The sequence below is a fragment of the Kogia breviceps genome, chromosome 4 (genome assembly GCF_026419965.1).
Source record: "Kogia breviceps isolate mKogBre1 chromosome 4, mKogBre1 haplotype 1, whole genome shotgun sequence".
Lineage (NCBI taxonomy): Eukaryota > Metazoa > Chordata > Mammalia > Artiodactyla > Physeteridae > Kogia > Kogia breviceps.
This window is the reverse complement of record NC_081313.1, coordinates 28,077,319-28,096,344: the sequence shown is the minus strand read 5'-3', so window position 1 is coordinate 28,096,344 and position 19,026 is coordinate 28,077,319. Positions and strand designations below refer to the sequence as shown.

The following is a 19,026-nucleotide window of genomic DNA, read 5'->3' as shown; positions in this document are numbered from 1 at the left end:
GACTAATGCTACAGCACATATGAGACTGTCTACAAGTCCCGAAGCTCCAGCTGCAACTCTCAGCTAAGCTCCTAAAGTGGTTGGGACCTCGGGAAGATTCAACAGTGTCTTAAATATCTTGACCAATTTATCAGTGTCCCATTAAAATGAGCTGCAGAATATAAAATTCAGAGAAAACTTGTATCTGCACAGGAAACCATGGAAAGACGACAGCCACAAGCCAGAAACTTCAGGGAACTTCTTATAGTTTTGGGTCAGATGGGACAAGTTTGAAGAACGGCCAATTGGACCAGTGATGACAGCTGCCCTCTTGCCTGTCAGGAAGATGCCAGGAAGAGACTCCAACAAACTCCATTCGTGATGTCTAATTCAGAGGGATAAAGGGAGATGGGGAGGGGGACCCCTCCGTGTTACCACAAAGTGCCACCACATGACAACAGGACGCTGAAAAACAGGGGAGGCCAACAGTGCAGGCATGTGTGGCTAGCCCAGAAAGGGCCGCTGCCCCAGTGAATTCTAGGCTGCCCCTGACAATGAACTCTAACACAGACAAGAGTTTCTTGTACGATCACCTCAGATGCACACACTCCTCAGGCTGCTAAGCTTCTGAAATGGCCAAGAACAGAATGACAACCATAGACCTCCTTCTACTTGTTTTTTTGGATTGAAATAGTTGAGTGGGAATCTTATCGTATCTGATAGAACCCATCTCTTCCCTCAATTCTGGATGAGCATAGCCGTCCTTCTATAAATATTAGCTGCCAGCACAACACAGGTCCTACGAACAGTTCCAGCAACACCAAAAGAGGCGAATTTCTTCGAGGAATCAGAGCACATTTGTTCCTGTGAAACAGAATTACTCTTTAAGAAACCAGAGAGGTTTTCTAATATGTGCTTTTTCAACTAGATTCAGGAGAAAAATATGTCTAAGAAACTGCTCCATAGAACAATCTGGAATCAAAGACGACTACATACATCCATGACGACTACATACATCGATATTTAAAATGTGTTGGAAACAGTGAACAGCAGGCTGAGGAATCTAGGAAAGTTGGAGCTAAAATAAGAGACAAGGGGCTTCCCTGGTGGCGCAGTGGTTGAGAATCCGCCTGCCGATGCAGGGGACACGGGTTCGTGCCCCGGTCCGGGAAGATCCCACGTGCCGCGGAGCGGCTGGGCCCGTGAGCCGTGGCCGCTGAGCCTGCGCGTCCGGAGCCTGTGCTCCGCAACGGGAGGGGCCACAACAGTGAGAGGCCCGCGTACCACAAAAAAAAATAATAAATAAAAAATAAAAAATAAAATAAAATAAGAGACAAGTTTAACTCAAAGGAAAAGAAAAAAGACAATACAAAGGAAAGGAAAAAAGGATCCAGGCAATACATGATGTAGAAATCTAAGCAAAGTTAAGAAATAAAAGAATTAATAAAAGAAAAGTACCCTGAGCTAAAGAAAAGCTTGCCTATAAAATGAAATGACTCTCCAAGTTGTGGCTAGGATTAGTGAGAGGGGAGCAGGGGGAAAAACACCAGTATCTTGAGACACATTCTGTTGACATTTTTTTTAATTGGAAGGATAAAGAAAAAAATGCTACTGGTATCCAGGTAGAAAACAGGTTATTTTCAAAGGCTCCCCAGATCAGGCTGGCTCAGATTTCTCCAAAACACGAAACACCAGGAGGCAGTGGCCCACCACCAACAGAGTTCTGAGAGGAACCGAGCATCCTGTGGTAATTTTATCTGACAAAACTGTCCTTCAGAGGGTGCGGGAAACAGAAACTCATTCTCAGACACCCAGAGCATGAGTACGCCCTTACCTAACTGCTCGCTAACAGTTTTCAAAGCCATGGTCCCCTTGACCAAGGAATGAATCAAAACAAGAACCCCCAAATCTAGGAAATTTGGTTGACATAAATCTTGTGTAGCAAAAGGAAGAAAAGGGTTAATATGGCTATAAAACGATGACGATGTAGATAATCTTGGAACCTGGAAAACGAGAATGCAATGTTGATTGCCACGTGACATTTCAAAGTTCAAGACAGCATATTTTCCTCCAATGAATGCACTGTCCTTCCATAAAGAGCATCCTGCTGGGAGATGGTGATCTTCTTGGAATGAATGACAGGTATACATTCACATAACTGCACGATTCCCCAGACTGTTTTTATTTTTATTTTTTTTTTGTGGTACGCAGGCCTCTCACTGTTGTGGCCTCTCCCGTTGCGGAGCACAGGCTCCGGACGCGCAGGCTCAGCGGCCATGGCTCACGGGCCCAGCCGCTCTGCGGCACGTGGGATCCTCCCGGACCGGGGCACGAACCCGTGTCCCCCTGCATCGGCAGGCGGATTCTCAACCACTGCGCCAGCAGGGAAGCCCCCCAGACTGTTTTTAAAAAACCAAACCATTCTCAAGATGTGCCTCCCAAATTTTATGCTGGTAGTACTACTTTCCTTAACTTGTCAAAAATCCTTCAAGACCAGCTTAAATGCCACCACTTTTACCCCCAACATATCCTGCACTGCATTATCTTACCTCTGAATTGCTCTGTTTAGTATCCTAACTATACCAATTACAGTACTCAGAACATAGAGGGGGAGTCTACAGATTTCTAGATAATAAAGTAAAATGTGGCCAGTTAAAAAGACCATTCTTATGACGTCTTCTCATAACACTAAAGAATTTTTGTACCTTCTGTTATCTCAATTTATGCAAACCCACTTTGTACACAGACTTTTATGAAAACGGTCTAATTTAACCTGAATTTTAACTTAATCAAAAGGTTTTCCAAGGTGTGTCTGTAACTGCAGAATTTGAGGCCAGCTTGGCATCTAAACTACTGGCATTTTTCTCATATATCACTGTATACACACTTGAGCTCTGCACCTGCCCCCCCACTTCAGAAAAGATTAAAAGTCACCTTCTTCAGAGAGTTGTTTTGGGGGCTAAACAGGATAATGCATGAAGACCACACAGTGGTGTGGTTTGTACACAGCAAGAGCTGAGTGAATGTTTGCTGTCATCATGATCTCCTGTATCATGGACCGTGCATTTTGCCAGGCCCGGGGGTTCCACAAGAAATCAGACCCATAGCCAGGTTCCTAACCCACAGAGCTTACAGGCTGATACTCGACTCATACAGACAGAAGAGATGCAGACCCGTGACGCAACCTTTCTCTGCCTGCTAAAACTCCATTCTAATTTATTAAGCCCTAGGCACTTAAGTAAACCCTGTGGAATTAATTTCCCTGAAACACTTCAGTGATTCGCATAAATTACAGAAGAGTCAAGATATAAGACAAATAGCATTTGGAGGCTCTTTCTACAAGTCAGAGTGTTCACATTTTCTGGTCTTCAAAATGAAGGCCACAACATCATTTTTAAAGTTACTTGGAAGATTTATATTGTAATAAAGGCATTGTTCCAAATTACCATGTACCTTTATAAATGCCAAATAATATTTAGGACATTCATTTGTTGAAATGTAAGCCAGATTGTGGAATGACGCAATAGTTATTAGACCAAGTAAGAGAAAAACTGACTAAAAGCCTCCAAGTTCAGATATTATAAGAAATATATAAATTCTTCAGTAATTAAGGATGTAGGACATGTAAAAGACAAAAGAGCTGAGACAAGTCTAGCTTTTTTTTCTTTTCTTTTTTGCGGTACGCGGGGCTCTCAACATTGTGGCCTCTCCCCTTGCGGAGCACAGGCTCCGGACGCACAGGCTCAGCGGCCATGGCTCACGGGTCCAGCCGCTCCGCGGCACGTGGGATCTTCCCGGACCGGGGCACGAACCCGTGTCCCCTGCATCGGCAGGCGGACTCTCAACCACTGCGCCACCAGGGAAGCCCTATTCTAGCTTTTCATTAAGCTAATAGAATAATCTCTTTAAAAAACATTTTTATATATGTAAACAGATTCACTGCAGAAAAGTTCAAAAACTACAGAGAATTAAAAAGAATAAAACTTATAGAATCACTTTCAATCCTATCATTCAAGAATAACAAACCTGTTACATTTTTATACCAGCCCATATTTTTCTATGCATAAAGCAAATATTTTGTTCTATGACCTGCTTTTCTCACCAGGTAATATATGCTAAACATTTTCCCGTACCAATAACGAGCTACAGCAAAAGTTTTTACAGCCGAAATGATAATGACATCTAGGTTGTTACCAGGTTCTCATGATTATAAACAGCTCTGGCTTGAATATCTTTGAACATTCACGTCTGTATAGCGTAGTGTGATTTCAAGAATAAATGAGATAAGGCACAAGTACTGCTAGAATCTTCCCAGCCTGCCAGTTAATGCCCCAGTTCATAAGTTTACGGGTTTTTTTAGCCCTTCAGACCATTAATGGTGTCATTCAACATAAGTGCTCTTCCTTCTTACCCAAATGTATTTGACACCTAAGATCTTGATATGATCTTCTCTACTGCCTCAGCATTAAAGACAAAGCCCACTGATGAGGATTAAAAAAACCACTGAATGACCAAACTTCTAAAAAAATAATTGGGGTTGTGTACTTCCTCCAGAAGTTAATAAAAAGGTAACAGAGCCAGCCCTGTTAATAGCAGCTTCCTAGTCTCTCTCTATTAGAACTAGGGGAGGGGGGGGAATAAGAGTCCTTTGAGGGGAGGGCAGTGCTCACGTTTCCAGGCACCCCAGCTGCCCAGCTCACTCTCCATCCCTAACAACTGGTGGGGTATCAAGAGAATCCTGCAGAGATTGGGGGTGCCTCCAAGAAGAAAAAAACATCCCTTGCACTGGTTGCCCATCTATTTAGGCAGTGGACTGGCTGATTTCGCCGTGTCCCGAGCAACAGAAGAGAGAAGAGTAATGAAGAGAAGGGGGGGGCGGGGTAGAAGAGGAGGAAGGCAGCACCGGGAAAGCAACCGACACACCCACAAGCTTGGAGAAGCAAGGACCTGTGAGTTTCCTGGGACTTAAGTGGGCACCACGTTATGAAGCCTTACTTAAGCCATCCTGCTGGTACCCTGACTGAGACGGCTGTCCTGGGCTGAGAGGACACCAGCAGCAAGAGGGTAGTGAGAGGGGATAGAAGAGGGCCAGCTGGAGGCAGAGCCCACTGAGTCAGGGCGCTGAGACCTGGGCCATGCTCTGGGCGAGCTGTTGGCGAGAAACAGCCTTGACCGGTGAGAAGAGGGCAGCAGCTGTACCTAGCTACACAGAGAGCCGTTCACCTTCCCCGCCACCCCCATGCTTCTTCCCTGTCCCTGCCCCACGCAGGGGGAGGCAGGAGATGGGGGCTCGATCCCCAAAGAGCAAGGGGCCAGAGTGAAAGGACAGAGTGCTTCACGTCTCCCTCACTTCCAGTGCTTCGAGACAGGGGCAAGCCGCACTGGCGGAAAGAGAGAAGATTTAAATCAGGTTGGCAATTGATTTTTCAAACTGGACTCATCTCTGGAAGTGTATGGAGGTTGCACGCTGTGAAGGCACAGGAAAGGGAGATGGCATGGGCATGGCTGAAGGCAAGGACCGAAGAGAAATAAAGACCCTTTCGATTTTACACCTCACGGACTTGAGTCTCTTCAATAGATCAATTACAGCTCAAATAGGGTACAACGCACATGTTCTACAGGGGCACTACAGTACTGACCGAAGCCTGGGCTCAGCTCCTGGCTTGGCCCATTCATTCATTCATTCATTCAGAAGATACTTACTGAGCACCTCCAGTGCACTGGACAGAGCTGTGAACGAGACCCACAGAAAAGCCCTGTGCTGTGGGAAGTTAAATTCCGGGAAAATATGCGATTCTAGGAAACTCTCTGAACCTTCTTGGGCCTCGGATTCCTCAGAGAACCTTGCTCTCCTCCTATTCCACCTGCCTCCTTAATAAATTTCTAAGAATCCTGGAAATTAACTGCAATAAAACAATCTTTTTTTTAAAAAAAAACTTTAGCAACACACTTTAGACAGCTAAACTGAGATGAACAGATTGTGTTTCAGAAACCCAAGCGCAAGTCACACAGAGAAGTTACTCCAGGCTCTCAAAGTGGGGGAGGGCAAGAGGCTGCAGGAGGCGGCCAGTAACAGCTCGCCTCCTGCAGGTCAGTTCTAGCCTCATGACCACTGTTTCTAGATATAAGGAGGAAAAGGTCCTCTAAGTACCAAAAAAATCTATATGAATGACTTTACCCAGCAGGCAGGGTATATATTTTGCAAAATTAATGGTAAGCACTAGTACTTTTATAAGGTAGGAGAAACAAAGAACTGTCTTGGTAAAATTAGCACTGGTAATTCAACACATCTAGTACTAGGACTGTGTCTGTATATACCATCCAATCCATGAGCCAGGGCTTCCCTGGTGGCGCAGTGTTTGAGAGTCCGCCTGCCGATGCAGGGGACGCGGGTTCATGCCCCGGTCTGGGAAGATCCCACGTGCGCGGAGCGGCTGGGCCCGTGAGCCATGGCCGCTGAGCCTGCGCGTCCGGAGCCTGTGCTCCGCAGCGGGAGAGGCCACAACAGTGAGAGGCCCGCGTACCGCAAAAAAAAAAAAAAAAAAAAAAAATCCATGAGCCAGATTTTTTTGGGTACTTGAAGAGAGTCAGGCCCCTCCTGGGCACTGGTCCATGGGCGGTAGCTCAGCATCACTGCGGAGCAGACGAGAACCCACGACACGGCCAAACGCCACCTTCCTGCAGTGGGGCAGCCCCAGCAGGCTGTGCCTTCAGGTCACAGGTTCTTGGGCAACCCCTGGGGGGCTGGCGGCTCCTGAGCACACCAGGCTGGGCCCGAGCCTCTGCTTTTACTTACTAAGTCATTTCCAGGGGCCACTTCTACTCCGGGGCCTGTGATTCACTCCTTGCCTCACTCCTTTCTTTACAGGCAGAAAACAGGTCGCAGGAGGATGAGGCAGTGCTTCACCCCCCGCCCCCCAATCTTAGTGCTTTAATACAACATGCACCCTGGTTGTGTCTGGACTTGGGGAACGTCAGGCCATCTGCCACTGGTTAATCCTCAACTCCCCTGCTTTGAATCCATGTAAACTTCACCCAGCCGGTGCAATCCCATGCTTTCAACTGTCTTCTATCAAAACAGGAGCCGAGATGACAACATTTACAAAGAAAAGTTGCCAGATTATCAACAACTTCACTAGTTATTTCCTTAAATTCGTTTTCCCCCCAAACTATTTACAAGATGCCACTTGCTACTTCCCTTTTTTTTTTTCTTTTCTTCTTTTTGGTCCTGCAAAAGGGAAGCACTTAGGTAGCTGGGCGCCAAGAAACTAGAAAATGGAAAAGCAATGCGTAAGACAACTTTGCCAACAGCCTCCATGTACCAGGTCAGAAAATGCAAAAACCTCCCACAGGTCGAAAGTACCAAGGCTACTCACTCTTGCTCATTCTAAAATAAATAAGTAAATGTACAAACATGCAAATAAATAAACATCTTATAGAAGCATTTTCTAGGGCATATAATTGCCAAATAATTTACCATTCACTTAAAATATAAAATAAACCCCCCAAATATTACTTTCTTAAATACAGTATCTTTGTTTTAGGCGAACATAAATAGTGTAGTTTAAATATATGTGTGGGAGTATATTTTCTCAGCTCACAACATTACACATTTTAATCTGTTTACCTTATGGTTTTAAAAACAAAATATAACCACATAAAAGAAAATTATAAAGAGACACACAAGAGGAACATCCACGCCCATAATTTGATACTCTGCTAAAAATAAGGTCAAACATTTAGCTTTATTTCATTTTAGTTAATTTTCCTAAGCATCTCCTTCTAGCATAACTGATTTTTGCCCTGCTTTTTTGCCCTGCTTTCTTTCACACTAATGTATTAGAAGCAAATTTATAGGGCAATACATCGTGATTTTATAGGATACAGAAAATTCCCTAAATTATTTTGAAAAAATTAACTTAACATTCCTTTGTTCTTTAGTATTTAGGTTATATTTTCAGGAAAGTGACATAAAGAACACAGCCAGAAACATATCTGTGCATACAGCTTTCAAAAAAATCTCAGATAAAACTGCTTTCCATAGGGACTTCCCTGGTGGCACAGTCACCAAAATTTGGATTTTGTCTGGATATTTGATGTATTAAGGCATTAGTGTAATTTTTTTTAGATGTGATATGGTATTGTGCTTGTGTTCTTAAAAAAAAATAGTTCTTATCATTTAGAGACATATGCTGAAAAATTTATTGAAGCTATGCTATGCAGTCTGGGATTTACTTCAGATGATCTGGGGAAGAAAGTATTTAAAATGGGAGGAAAAGTGAAATGAGACAGGCACCAGTTGATAGTCATGGAAGAGGAGTATAAATTATTTTCTTTACTCTTGGATATGTTTAAATATTTCCATTAAAAAAATACCAGTTTTTGCTCATTGTTAAATAATTTTAAACATTTTCTACAGTGATGATGCCTAGTACCCTCATACTTTGCTGGTGTCCCTTATGGAAAACAAATTTTGCGTTTTTAAAATAAATTTATTTATTTATTTTTGGCTGCGTTGGGTCTTTGCTGCTGTGCACGGGCTTTCTCTAGTTGCGGCGAGCGGGGGCTACTCTTCGTTGCAGTGTGCGGGCTTCTCATTGCAGTGGCTTCTCCTGTTGGGAAGCACGGACTCTAGGCGCATGGGCTTCAGAGGTTGTGGTGTGCTGGCTCAGTAGTTGTGGCTCGTGGGCTCTGGAGCGCAGGCTCAGTAGTTGTGGCGCACGGGCTTAGCTGTTCTGCGGCATGTGGGATCCTCCCGGACCAGGGCTCGAACCCGTGTCCCCTGCATTGGCAGGCAGATTCTTAACCACCGAGCCACCAGGGAAGTCCCAACATGCAGATTTTCTGATCTACCCAGTGGAGAACCTGAGTCAGTATTTCTGTGGACAGACTAGTGCAGGGGCCACACTTGGAGAAACTCACTTTCAAAGAGAAAAAGCAGAGTGTCTTCACTGTGCTTTTCATCAGTGGAAGGTGTTTCTAGCATGTTAGGGTGATTTGCTTCTGACACACTTGTCGAGGTATAAGGGCAGTAAATTTCGGGGGTTTTTTCCCCTTTCAGAAACCTCCTAGATTCCTTCCTTCGAGGCTCCTAGGTGTTCAGACTTCTTCCTCAAGTTTTCCCAGGGGCAGCTGTAGCCATCCCAACTTTACCTGGCTCGTGTGTGCTTTCAGCTCTGCTTTCCGCAGTGTGTACCTGGGGAAGAGGGGCCCAGCGTGCGTTAGACCACCTGCCCAGACAGTAGATGAACATCTTCTCAGTACGGTCCTTCTGCCTTGACTCTGATGGGCAGGGACATGTCACTCTTCTCTCTGCACCTGCTACTGGAGAGGATGAAAGATAATGGCATTTAAAACATGGGGCAGGGCTTCCCTGGTGGCGCACTGGTTGAGAGTCCGCCTGCCGATGCAGGGGACACGGGTTCGAGCCCCGGTCCGGGAAGATCCCACGTGCCACGGAGCGGCTGGGCTCGTGAGCCATGGTCGCTGAGCCTGAGCGTCCGGAGCCTGTGCTCTGCAACGGGAGAGGCCACAGCAGTGAGAGGCCCGCGTACGGCAAAAAAAAAAAAAACATGGGGGAAACCTCTTTTAAATGGCTGTTTTATTAGATCCCCGTCACTTGATTTCCTCCCATCTTCCTGCAGCCAGAATGTGCTCACAAACCCCCGTCCAAGCTGAATATTCAGGTTCGAGCCCTAAAAAAAAAATTATACTAATACCTTAATACATCAAATATCCAGACAAAATCCAAATTTTCCCAACTGGCTGGTAAATTTTTCTTGGTTTGTTTGGATCAGGATACAAATAATGTCCTTACGTTGTAAATGGCAGCTCCATCTCTTCCGTCTCTTCATCTGCAGGTTCCCCTCCCTCCCCACCTCTTTTTTTCTTTAATTTACTTTTTGAAGAAATGAGGTCAACTGTTTTGTACTGACTGCATCTCATAATGGCATTTATAACATGTTCCTCTATCTCCTTATTTCCTGTAAATCAGTAGGAGGATATAAAGGCTTGATCAGATTCAAGTTCAATGTTTTGGAAACAGTAAACATCTCATAGAAGGTGCTGTGTACTTCCGTCGGAAGGCACAAAATGTCTGGCTTCCTCTTTTTGTGGAGTCTTTGGGTGTTTTTTTTTAACATTATAAACAACTTTAAATTTTATTTTTTAATTCAAACAAAGGGATAGAAAAGAATATAAAGAATCCCCATGTACCTGTCACCCAGCTTTAACAACTCACTGGCTTCCCTCTCCCTTATTCTATTTTATCCACACCCTCACTCACTTCTCTTCCAAACCTAGACTAACTTGAAGCAAATCCCAGACATCACATAATTTCATCTCTCAATATTTTAGTATATATCTCTAAAAGACAGTGATTTTTTAAAAACCACTATAAAACCTAAGATTTTTTATAATTCTTTAATATCAAATATCTGATCAGTATTCACATTTCCTCCATTGTATTATGAGATATTTTTGGCATTTGATTTTAATTTGCAGCACTGGAGTATTGGTGAGTGAGAACATTTCTACTGTGTTCAGTTACTGGCTGTGAATTACCTTCTGGTGTCCTCTGCTTGTTTAGAATTAAATTGATGGGTTGACAATAATAAAGACTGATGACCATTTTTTATTACAAATATTTTCTCAGTCCATTATTCACCTACTAATGGAAGCTGGAGTGAGGCAGTCTGCCCTCATGTCCATCTACTACCCAGTGAACTTAAGCTTTCTAATTTATTTTTTATTTTATTTTATTTTTCGGTACGCGGGCCTCTCACTGTTGTGGCCCCTCCCGTTGCGGAGCACAGGCTCCGGACGCACAGGCTCAGCGGCCATGGCTCACGGGCCCAGCCGCTCCGCGGCATGTGGAATCTTCCCGGACCGGGGCACGAACCCGTGTCCCCTGCATCGGCAGGCGGACTCTCAACCACTGCGCCACCAGGGAAGCCCAAGCTTTCTAATTTAAGTGTACTTTGTGACTCCTTCTACTGCTTCTATGCTCAGAATGCCTCCCTTCCTTCAAAGATATAATGAATACTCAAAACTATTTTCTTCTGGTTTATCTAAGTAATCTGCGTTGTTAAGTACATTCAGGTCATATACTCAGAAAGCTATTTAGGTTGTATAAACCCCAGAATTTATCTCCATGACCCCTATGTCACAGACACAGAAAGAGAATGGAGTTTTTATAATAGTGATATATTTCTAAATTATTTGAATCCCTTGGTAAGCTACCCATAGATTTATTTCCACTTGCTCCCAGAGAAAAATTCCAATGCCTTCGAGAGAAAGGGGAGCCCTGTCACCTGGTTTTAAAGCACTCTAACTAATTAGGGTGTTAATTAGTTCCTTGCAAGAATGAAAAGCAGGGATTAATTTAAATCACAATGAAGTTGGGGGGTGAGGTAGGGTTAATGGTTTCTTCTTTAACAGTTACCAACACATTTTAAATAGACCCAGGCCCTTTTAAAAGGAGGGCATTTATGCTGCACAAGTTTGGTTACCTAGGAGACCCCATCTCTCTCCTTTCTACCAGAGCCTGTCCTCTCAGAAAAGCAGCTTCAATTAATAGACAGCTACTTTTCTAAGCCTCAATCGAATGGCCAGTAGGAGTAACAGAAGAAAAGTAAAACTCAAGTTATTACCTCAACTACAGCTTAGATTTTTTTTTTTTTAAAAGCAGGAATTCCCACGGTAGCAAAGTCGGATTATGATGCAAAGTCCCAAGGAAAATTAAGCTACGCATCTCACCAGTTTTCTATACTCTGCTTAAGACACTGAGGCGGAAAAAAAAAAAAAAAAAAAGCGTAGACTAAGTGATTTATAAAACAAGTGTAGCAAGAGTGTTGAAATGCTGAAGCATTGTGTAAAAACCAGCCCACAGTTGATATCACACTTAATGCTTGTAATCATCAACAGAAGTTTAGGGGAATGAGTACATTATGACTGAACGTGTATTAAATCAAGAGGTCGGATGATGGATGCTCACTAAACTTACTGTGGTAATCATTTCATGATGTATGTTAGTCAAATCATCATGCTGTACACCTTACACTTACACACTGCTATATGTCAATTATATCTCAATAAAACTGGAAGGGGAAAAACAGTTTGGTTGAAAGGATCAAATGCAGCAAAAGCACATCATTAATAATAATACCATTTGAAAGTTAGCTTTTATTAAATTAGCTTCTGAAGTCCCACTTTTCTTATACAGTGAGCCCAGGGTATCACTTTTGCACTACCGCCATGTGATGGGTAACTTCATGTGTCAACTTGCTAGGCTCTGGTGCCCAGTTGTTTGGTCAAACACCGGTCTAGATGTTGCTGTGAAGGTATTTTTTTTTAGATGTGATTAACATTTAAATCAGTAGACTGAGTAAAGTCGATTATCCTACGTAATGTAAGGGAGCCTCATCCAAACAGTTGAAGACCATAAAAGACTTATATACAATGGAATATTACTCGGCCATCAAAAAGAATGAAATAATGCCATTTGTAGTGACATGGACGGACCTAGAGATTATCATACTAAGCAAAGTAAGTCAGAAAGAGAAGGACAAATACCGTATGATATCACACGTGGAATCTAAAATACAATACACATCAACATATCTACGAAACAAAAACAGGCTCACAGACATAGAGAACAGACTTGTGGTTGCCAAGGGAGAGGTGGGGTAGGGGACGGAAGGATTGGGAGTTTGGGGTTAGCAGAGGCAAACTATTATATAAAGGATGGAAAAATAACAAGGTCCTACTGTATAGCACAGGGAACTATATTCAACATCCTGTGACAAACCATAATGGAAAAGAATATGAAAAAGTATATACATATATGGGCTTCCCTGGTGGCGCAGTGGTTGAGAGTCCGCCTGCCGATGCAGGGGACGCGGGTTCATGCCCCGGTCCGGGAGGATCCCACATGCCACAGAGTGGCTGGGCCCGTGAGCCATGGCCACTGAGCCTGCGCGTCCGGAGCCTGTGCTCCGCAACGGGAGAGGCAGCAACAGTGAGAGGCCCGCGTACCGCAAAAAAAAAAAAAAAAAAAAAAAAGAATATACATATATGTATAACTGAGTCACTTTGCTGTACAGAAGAAATTAATAAAACATTGTAAATCAACTATACTTCAATAAAATTAAAAAGACTGAGATCCCCCACCCAAAAGGAATTCTGCCTTCTGACTGGCTTCAGACTTCGCACTGCAGCATCGGCTCTTCACTGGGTCTCCAGCCTGACCTGCAGATTTCAGGCTTGCCAGCCCTCACAACTATGTAAGCCCATTCCTTAGAATTTCTAGATAGACGGACAGATCTATATACACGCAGACATATATACACACATTTACACTCAGAGAAAGAGAGATCCTATCAATTCTGGTTCTCTGGAGAACCCTAGTACACACCATCACCATCACTCTACAGCTATAAAAGTGAAATTAAGTTTCTATTTATCTGGTGGTTCCCACGTTATTCAAACTTGGCTTTACAAATTTTTCACTAAAGTTAGAGAGCCTGTTAGCTTGCTGGCACTGCCGTAACAAAATGCCATAGGCTAGGTGGCTAACGCAACAGAAATGTATTTTCTCACAATTCTGGAGGCTGGGAAGCCAGAGGTCAAGGTGCCAGCAGGTTTGGTTTCTTCTGAAGCCTCTCTCGTAGGCTGGCAGGTGGCCGCCTTCGTGCACTGCCCTCACGTGGTCTTTCCTCTGTATGCCAGCATCCCTGGTGTCTCCTCATGGGTCCAAATTTTTGACAACAGTCAGAGGCGGTTAGGGCCCACCTTTTTAAAGGCCTCATTTTAACTTAGTCACCTCTTTCAAGGCCGTATCTCCACATACAGTCACATTTTGAAGTTCTGGGGGCTAGGGCTTCAACAATTCAGCCCATAACAGAGGGTCTATCTGAAAAACATCCGATTTAATATTAGGCTACACGGCATACATAAAACTCACTTTTGGGGGAGAGCAATTTAGGGATAGCCTTCCTCTAGATCAGTCAGAAGTGCCCAATTGAAAAAACATGCAAATATATTTCAACACTGGTTGGCAGAAAAAATACAGAGATGATTTTAAAGAAGAGCCCCAAATCCAAGGCATCAAGGCAGACACGCTGAATTTTAGGCACTGATTTGTCACATGGATGATCTATTACATCTTGCTCAGGTGTCGAAAACAGCAAGGACTTAGTTATTTGGGCCTGGCTAGTGAGTCTCCCCACAGGCTAGACAGTAATTAGAAAATCAGTTACCAAACCCTCTTAAGCCTGGGACCAGGAATGACGTGGTAGGCATGATATTAAAGATACAGTTTTGACCCTAAGTTGTTCGGTGCTTAATCTAACAACATCAGCAGGCAGCAGTGGAGACCCAAGGCCTTTGAGAAGACAGAGGAAGAAAAAAATGGCAGTAGGCAGACAAAGAAGAAAACAGGTAAGAAAGGGCATGGGAGGAATAAAGAGGGAAAAGACAAGAAATGGGAAGGGAACAGTGTGGAAAGGTGGGGCTTTGTCCCTCCTCTCTCAGCAGCTCCATGTCAGGTCCCACCTCTGACTAATAACGAAAAATGCCAGAGCTTCTCATAGGAATAGCACGTATACATTTGCAAAGCATTTTCACCTCTGTTATTCCTCATGTACCCCAAACAGCCCAGTGAGACCTCATGGAACTGTGAATCAAAAATGTTGCCTGCCGTATCAGTAAACAAAGGATGTCCCAGCCATCAAGCCACTACAGCCAGCAGATGGTGAGCCCTGAGGGCACTCAGGATGGGAAAGAAAAAGATCCTGGCCAGAGATAGCTAAGGTGCACATCAAAGGCATGATTTCAGTGAGCCCAGACGCTTGCATCTTCCCATATATAGAAAGCGCTAAATTCCTTAACTTCAGATATCTGGATCTCTTTAATGAACAGTCATCTTTTGATGTCCCGACTGCCTGGTCTTTGTTGCAAAAACCCCTGTATATCCTGGTTCCTCCCTGACCTCTTCGGAGCAGTCCCTCAGAGCTAGCTGAGACTCCTGTCTCCTGGGCTTGAAGTCCTCAGATGTCTGCCAAGTAAAACATAATTCTCAATTTTAGGTTGCGTAATTTTCTTCAGTCGACAGAACTATTATTTTTATTTGACAAACTTTAAAAAAATCTGAGACGGAGTCACTGAAGTGACTTGCAGAGACTGGAAACAATTGAACATTTTACAGACTAACGCTACTCCACAAAAATGATAAACAACTACAATTTTTTTTTTCACCCCACCATCCCTCCCTTAAGCTTTCTGGTTTGTACATAATCAAACTATGTGATTTATATAAATTCTGTGTTCACACTTTCTCTACAAAATTTCTTTTTTGGCCTTGTACTCCTGGGAGTTCGGTTTGTTTAGCTTTAAAGATATCTCTCTTGCAAACATGCTGGGAGAGAAAGTGATAGATACATGATTATTTACTAGGAAAAATGAGAGTGATAATACTCGAAAGAACTCTTATCCCAAAGTAGAAGTCAACTCTCCCCCTCCAGAGGTTCCAAACACTACAACTTTTCTAGAAAAATCTAAATGAGTTTAAAATAAATCTCAGGAAAAAAATGTTGATGTACTGTTATCAGTGGAGACGAGGTAGGGTACAGGTAACTCAGCTCTTGGCTGGAAATAAAATAAGGTTATGGCACTAGGATAAGGGTCAGTCCCTGGCTTCCTGAGTGTGTCTTACACCTTTGAGTTCAGTTACCAACACGCCGTTGACAACCAGCCATTTCAGTGGCTTTTACATGAAAACCCAGGCTCGGGTTCAAAGCTGGAAGGTGATACCTGTCCTGGGACAGAGTTCAAAGTCCAGGCTCTTATGTTCAGGTCTCGGCTTTTGGTAACTGCACCTGCTGGTGTGCTAATGCAGTAACCCAAGGAACGCCAGTGCTAGAATCTTCTGGGAGCTCCTCTGCCTATAAGCTTATAAACTGCTCATATACTGTGGCAAATTCTATTTTCCAAAAATGGCACTGCAAGATTTCTGGTCCCATACACTCTTCCAGAACCTTGCCAGCTGCATCAATAGGTAGAGTCTATTTCTCCTCCCCTTGAATCTGGGCAAGACTTCGTGATGGTTTCAACTGATGGAATGCAGCAGAGGTGACACCATGTAACTTCCAGGGCTGGGTCATAGAGAGTGATGTGGCTTCTGTCTGGCTGTCTCTCAAGATGCTTCTCCTGGAATCCAGCTACCATACTGTGAGGAAGCCCAAGCCACATGGAGGAGACAGAAATGTCCTGGCTGAAAAGTCTCAGTGAAGGTCTTCAGTGTAAGCCTACATCAGCCATCAGACGATGAGTGAATGAGCCACTAGGTGATTCCTACCCCCCGCCCTTGAATCTCCCCTGCTAATTCCCACATTATGGATCAGGGACGAGCTGCCCCAGTGTACCCTGTCCAGAGAATTGTGAGTATAATAAATGTTTGTTTTACGCCACTAAATTTAGTAGTCATTTGTTAAACAGCCCTAGTAACTGGAATGTACATGAATACCCAGAGGCAGAAAGAATTCATTGATTAATATGATTTTATCCATGTCTGGCTTTGGGTCTTCTTGTAGGTAAGGAAAGTGTAGGCAGGAAGCAGAAACACGAGCATTTAGTGCTACCTTCCCTGTGCCAGGTACCATGTCAAGTACAAGAAAACTTCAACTGCTCCAAAATCCCCATGAGGTTTAAGTGTGATCTCCATTTAAAGATGAGGAAGCTGGGGGACAGAAACATATAGTACCTTATCCAGGATCATACAGGCAGTGGTAGAGTTGCCTGACTCTAAAACTCACAATATTTTTGCTCTCCCAGTGGAGCCCAACCTGGAAGCCTTGACCCTGAGTGGGGACGGGGGGTTGGGGGGGCAGCAGGGGAAGAAGCCTCAATTTAGTGGCAATGAGAAAGTTCCGTTAATCCATGAGCACCGTCACGGTATGTCACACACCCCCTCACCCCCAACACACAAACACGCACTTTTCAAATATAGTAAATTCCATAATAACTACAATCCAAATTCAGTTCACAGATTACTGATCTTGGTTTTATGATTTTGGTACTGATTACGTATCTTCTCAACTAACAGATGATAACAGAATAGCTACTAGAAGTTAAAGGTCTGTAAACTTCTTACACATATATTAGGACAAGGTTTTCACACTTAAAAACATTGGGAACCATGAACCATACACCTCTGCACAGAACTCACGTTCATGCCTGGTAAGCTGGACAACTGTGTTACCACGGAAAAACTCAAGAGTTGTGATGACCAACATTCCATCTGTGTTGATTTAATGAAGGTGGTTGCCAAGGGATCGTTCTTAAATAGTGGGCACTGAGAGGAGAGGGTCCCCCCAGCCACAATTCATTAATTTGCTAATCGTGCAGCTTCCCTGGTGGCACAGTGGTTAAGAACCCACCTGCCAATGCAGGGGATAAGGGTTCGAGCCCTGGTCCGGGAAGAGCCCACATGCCACGGAGCAACGAAGCCCATGCGCCACAGCTACGGAGCCTGAGCTCTAGAGCCTGTGAGCCACAACTACTGAGCCCATAAGCCACAACTACTGAAGCCCGCGTGCCTACAGCCTGTGCTCTGCAACAAGAGAAGCCACCGCAACGAGAAGCCCGCGCACCGCATCAAGGAGTAGCCCCTGCTAGGGCTTCCCTGGTGGCGCAGTGGTTGAGAGCCCGCCTGCCGATGCAGGGGACGCGGGTTCGTGCCCCGGTCCGGGAAAATCCCACGTGCGGCGGAGCGGCTGGGCCCGTGAGCCGTGGCCGCTGAGCCTGCGCTCCGCAGCGGGAGAGGCCACAACAGTGAGAGGCCGGTGTACCGCAAAAAAAAAAAAAAAAAAAAAAAAAGAGTAGCCCCTGTTGCCCACAGCTAGAGAAAGCCCGCGCGCAGCAACGAAGACCCAACACAGCCAAAAATAAATAAATAATTTTTTTTTTTTAATTTGCTAACCGTTCTCCCACTGAGCGCTGGCCAGTATTCTGTCTTTAGCTAATGATGACGTATGTGCCTTCCCACTTTCCATACACAGTCACGTGACAGGGATGGCGGGCAGAGAAGAACGGACCTGTCTGGGTCTTCGCCTCGCCTTGCCTCTGTCCTTCAGGGTATCCTCCTAAGCAGGCATCTGCTTCCCTTGGGATGAGAAGGGAGTGGTGGTAATAGATGGGGAAACAACTTTATTACCGATCAGGAATGTAGGGCAAGTTCACTGCCTCCTTGAGAAACGGGAGCCCGCTCCATTCAGATCTGTGCTGAAGAGGCAAGAATGCTGGTACTTAATGTGCCATAGAAAGGCTTCTTTCAGAAAAGAAAGGCAACTTCACCAGAGTTCTTTGCCACCACATTCACACAGAATGCTGAGTAAGGCACACAGGGCCACCTCCAGCCTTCGAAAAATGGAGATGCATGGGGTGGGTGGGTTGCACTCTCTCTTCCCAGGACTCTTTTCTTTAGCTGCAGTCATCAGCATTCATACCCGCAAGAAGGCGTGGCTTTGGGAGGCAAGTCCTACCATGTGACCACCCCCAGGCTACTCTCCCCTGCCCTAAGCTCTTAAATCACTGCATTCCACAAGGATTTCTTTCTTCCCCAAAAGGGGGAGGTAAAGGAAGGGAATTACAGTATCTAATGAAGTTGGTTGGTGCCAAAACAACAAAGAAATTCCAATTCATAAAACCACATTTTATTAAAACCGCACTTTGATTTTTTTTTTTTTAAAGACTGTGCCTATATACCAAAACCCGTGATTTCTGCTTGGGAGCTGTTCAGCTCTGATTAAATGGGAATAAAAGAAAATAAGACTCAAGATTTTTGAAAACACTTTCTTATTACCATTAACTTTAGGTATGTGAAATTCAAATTTAAGGACTTTTTTTGGTGGTAACTCTTCAAACTAAACAGTCTTAAAATAAACTACCAATTAACCACTGCTTAATTCATAAATGAAAGAAATGTATGTCTTTCATCTTAAGTGCACAACTAGGATCCATCTCACACACACACACACACTTTTAAGACTC

At 44.2% G+C, this 19,026-nt stretch overlaps 1 protein-coding gene across 8 annotated transcripts in view; it reads right to left on the bottom strand.

Moving 5' to 3' along the window:
- RAI14 (retinoic acid induced 14) overlaps window positions 1-19,026 on the bottom strand; it is a 152,000-nt gene that overhangs the window by 73,803 nt on the left and 59,171 nt on the right. The gene's annotated exons all lie outside the window — the stretch shown is intronic.